The following is a 5285-nucleotide window of genomic DNA, read 5'->3' on the forward strand; positions in this document are numbered from 1 at the left end:
AACGACTGACAATTTTCTCATTTAGAAGCTAGACCAATGACTAGGATTATTTCAAGTGAAGTAAAATAATAAAGCAGAGAGCTACGTCACATTTGTCTAATTTTAAATAAAGCTTGTCTAGCACAGAAAGTTTTTAATCTGAGGGGTCCGAAATTCGTATCATTTTGCGAATGTTTTATGACATTCCGAAAGGTGTCATATTGCACTTTAAGATGCGGCTATTAAGAGAAATTTATAGGAGGCAGTTAGAGAGACCATGACAGAAAAAGAGAGAGTAACAGCCGTAATAACTGTACACCACTATCATTTTTGCCACAAGTCTCTACAAATTATTAAATAAAAAAAACAAGTTTTTTTAACTGAAAGTAAGGAACGACGTTAAAACTTAAAACGAACAGAAATTATTCCGTATATGAAGGGAGCTGTCCCCTCCTCAACGCCTCGCTCTTTACGCTAAAGTTTTTTTATTGTTTAAAAAAATAGAGTTGTGAGAAAGTCAAACTTTAGCGTAAAGAGCGAGGCGTTGAGGAGGGGACAGCCCCTTCATATACGGAATAATTTCTGTTCGTTTTAAGTTTTAACGTCGTTCCTTACTTTCAGTTAAAAAACTTGTTTTTTTTATTTAATTTTTGAACGTTTTTGAATTAATGCAGGTTTTGATTTTGGCTCACCGTACATGAATAATTAAAACAAAATTTGCATATTATATTTGGTTAAATGGCTTTCTCGAAACTCGTTTAATTTTATTTACGAACGTTTTTATTAGTAATAAATATACGTAACTTAGAATTAACTTACGTAACGAACTTCTATATTCATAAATTTTTAACACGTATATTAGGGGGTTCGCCCCCTAGTCAATACCCTGCTCTTTAAACTATAGTTCGAATTTTTTTTTCCAGTTCTTTAAAAATGACCTCTTAATCACAATCAGTTGATCAGTTGAAAAACTTGTTTTTTTTATTTAATTTCTTATCTTTTTCTTTAATAATGCTGGGAAATCTTGCGCCCCCTTCATAGCAATTTCTCTTCCCCGATGAAAACGTCCTTCGTGGAAAGATCCTTCCATATAGCCCTGACCCTCTCCTTCCCCCACCTACCAGAAAAAATATCCTCTTAAAAAATCTGTATACTTACCAATAACCAATCCTCTATGTTAACATTGAGTCAAGTTCATAACTTTCAGCCCTCCCTTTGGGGACGTTGTGGGATAACGTCATCCTACAAGACATTTTTATCATATTTTCGACCATGCTGAACAAAATGGCTATCTCAAAATTTTGATCGGGTGACTTTGGGAAAAAATGAGCGTGGGAGGGGGCCAAGTTGCCCTCCATTTTTTTTGGTCACTTAAAAAGGGCAGTAGAACTTTTAATTTCCATTCCAATGAGCCCTCTCACGATATTCTAGGACCCCTGGGTCGATACGATCACCCCTGGGAAAAAAAAACAAACAAACAAACAAACAAATAAACACGCATCCGTGATCTTTCTTCTGGCAAAAAATGGAAAATTCCACATTTTAGTAGATAGGAGCTTAAAACCTCTACAGTAGGGTACTCTGATACGCTGAATATGATGGTGTGAATTTCATTAAGGTTCTTTATTTTTTAGGGGGTCTTTCCCCCTTTTTTCGAAAATCAGCCAAATTCTCTCATGCGCGTAACTTTTGATGGGTAAGATTAGACTTGATGAAATTTATATTTTCGAAATCAGAATTAAAATCTGATCCTTTTGATGTATCTATTGGTACCAAAGTCCCGTTTTTTAGAGTTTCGGTTGCTATTGAGCCGGGTCGCTCCTTACTTACAGTTCGTTACCACGAACTGTTTGATGAATTAAAAAACATGGTAAAATATGCAAAAAGACTAAAATTATAATTCTAAGATCCAAAACCATTTTTTGTTTAATATCTAAAGAGTATAGCTAGCTTTCTTATCTAGTGTACTGTATCAGGACATACGGATAAAGGCATACAGCTTTTTAGTCCTTAGATTATGCCGCACCACACTCACATCTGTCAATGAAGAAGCTAAGCTTTACAAATGGCATAAGGTTTTTCTTGATTTTAACACCACATTTGTATTTCAGAAGCAAACATTAAAAAGGGCAAGAAATCGATTGAAAAGCATGTATTGACACTAATTTCTTCCCACCTATTCCCACTAATACTACGTCTTATCTTTTGTCAGATTCCTGCTGCAGATGAAGAAAACTGCTGTTCCAAGCATCCATCTTTCCTATATTTGAAAAATTATGCTCAAACTCTTGACTCTGATTGGTAAACCAAAATTTTTATACTTGAAAGTTGAAAAATGTTCAACTCGCAAATTGTGACCAGCGTATATATTCGGAGGTGTAGTCACGCTTTATTTTGATTTTATTGACAAGCTTGACTATAATTTGGCCTCAGCCTTAGTCTTCACTTATAAAATTTGTCCTGTATTTTGTAATTTTTTAATTTTGATATTTTCTGAGGAGGCAATGGATAAGGTATCTAAGTACTACCAATATCAAATTAATGGTCATTGCTCATTACAGTGTATATTTTGAAAAAACTTAATGCGAGATTGTTTTTGCGAAGTCAACAGAAAAAAAACAAAAACAATTCAGTTCTTACAGGTTAAACATGAAAGTTATTCTTTTTCCATAAAGTTCGATTTGGAGGTGCTATTGCACTATATGTCAATAAACCCCTCGTGGTTTGAAAAATATATTGCAATACCTTCCAAATTGGAAAGTCAGACCGTCTATAACACTGTAAATGATATTGCAGCATAAGGGTTTCTCAATATATAACACTGGAATACTGTTGCTAATATTCCAGCATTCCAATGCTGTTGCTACATACCATTGGAATATTGTTGCTAGCATTCCAGTATTCCAAAATTTTACTAGATACGACTGGAAACATGTCGGTAACCTAAGGATTTCTAAGGCATACATACCACTGGAATAGGTGTTCCAAAGAGTCCAATATCCAAGTAATATTTATTTTTCATGCCAGCCATAGTTATTTTCATACGTCTCTCTAAAGTTGATGTTTGGACGTCATTATACAATTTCCTTTGATCCTTTCAGGACTAGCATTCGATTAGCGACTGGTTGCTCATGCATCATTACAGTCTGAAACAAATATGGATTTAAAACAAGGTAAAAACAAATTAGAAGACAAAGAAAGAATCAGACAGAATTGAATCTATACTCTAACATTCCGTACTCCCCTCTTCTAAAAAAGGGCTAGGTCGGTAAAGCTTGAGTACAGGAGAGTTATGTTGTGCATCTGTTCATAGGCAGCGCTAAGCGCTGCCTAAGTAAAGAGCGAAGCGTGTACAATGTATCAATTTTTTGTTTCTTTTCTTTTTTTTTGTTTTAGACCAAGACACTTCGTATAGAAAGAGATGTCGTAGGAACTTCAGAAATAGCTCATTTGATTAGAAATTGAGAGGGCTAGTGCCCTTTTTAATAGTCAAGGTGATTGGAGGGCAACCAGCCCCCCACACCAATAATTTCCACAAACACATCCAATCAAAATTTTGAGGTAGCCATTTTTTTTCAGCATAGTTAAAAGGTCTGGAAATTATGTCTTTGACGACGACACCCCCCAACAGCCCTTAGGGCAAGGGTAGTAAGTTATGCCCTGGGGGTATATAAGGTATTTATAGAAAGGAGGGTCATAAAAGCTTCGGAGGGATTTATTGGATTGGTAATCAGAAGTTCTAGTGTCCTTTTTAAGATTCGAAGTGATCGGAGGGCAGCTACCCCCCTCCCACACACCCATTATTCCCCCAAACACATCAACTAAAAATATTGAGATAGCTATATTGTTCAACGTAGTTGAAAGGTTCAGTAATTGTGTATTTGAAGATGACCCCCCCCAGAACCCTCAGGGTAAGGGTTATAAGTTATGTCCCAGGGGCATATAAGGATCCAATGGAAAGGATGGTGGCATAAATTTCGGAGGGGGGGTCGTGGGATTGGAAATCAGAAATTCTAGTGCCCTTTTTAAGAGCCGAAATGTTCAGAGGGCAGATAGCCCCCCCCCCCCCCGCACACACACAGACTTCGTATTTTTGTACCATGAGTAAAATGCCGATGTATTTAAAATACCAAAATACAGTTCCTTCTTTCTAAAGATAATTCTGACTTCCTCTAATTAAGTTAAATCTAATTTCAAAAATGAAAAATCCGTAATCAGCAAAGAGAAAAGTGCAGTCACCCCCAGAAAAAGGACGGTGCTATCAAGCTTTAGATTTCGCTAAGAGAGTGAGTAATAAAAAAGATGCTACGTACAATATTTCTAAGGAAGTTTAAACGATAAGAACCGTGTGAACGCCTAAATCATCAAAAATAGTTAAGAAAGATTATTGGACGAAGGGCTCGCATCATTGGGCCACGTAACCCAATGGCAAGCCAGTCCCTACAGCGCAGGACAAAAGAACGGCGTTTGGTAGCGGGGTAAAAGCACTTTTTAAAAGGATTCGTAAAGTAGAAGCAGGACCATTCAGATAGAAGTCTTAAATTCTTTCATATCGGTCACCATTATTGTCGTTTGGAGTGACCCACTGCTGTTCACCTAAATATGTGAGTTCAATAAATATATTGCTTTTTTACCTGTATATATTTCATTTTATACGTCTGGATCTAGCCTGAGAACAGGTAGATAGTTTACAAACAATCCAGGGTAATGTTCACCTGGACTTGAATCTTCATGTTGCTCAAGAAAAAGTGGCCCCATGTACAGGGTTGTAATTGTGATTTGAACCAGATAATTTAGGGTGGTGTTTACATTGTCAACAAAATCTTTGGTGATGTAAACGATGCCATCAGAGAAGCTAAAAGGTGTAAGTTCACGGCCCTCGGGCATAATATTGCCTTTGACGCGGTCAGTATTTAGTACCACATTTAGTATAGCCAGCCAATATTTTCTATTGCTACTAATGGCGCAGTCGGAAATTGGAAGAAAAATTGCGAACTAATTACGCTATAAACTTTGTCATTCGAATTTAGTTATTAGAGAGATACAGACATATAAGTAAAGTGATTAGGCCTATAACCGCTAGGCTAAGATAGGAAACCCCTTATATCTCATAGGAGACAATAGCCTCCCCCAAAATAGGCTAAGTGAAAAAAAAATTATCTTGAATCGATTCAAAAAAAATGGCGGACGACCTTAATGAATTATTAATAGTGCAAAAATTGGTCGGGAAAAATATAGAAATAGCAATATCTATACAGGTATACAATGGTCAATCCGATATTGACGAATTTAATACCCAATTGACC

Source organism: Artemia sp. Qi Xiang Cuo, chromosome 9 (genome assembly GCF_049724085.1).
Source record: "Artemia sp. Qi Xiang Cuo chromosome 9, ASM4972408v1, whole genome shotgun sequence".
Classification (NCBI taxonomy): Eukaryota; Metazoa; Arthropoda; class Branchiopoda; order Anostraca; family Artemiidae; genus Artemia; species Artemia sp. Qi Xiang Cuo.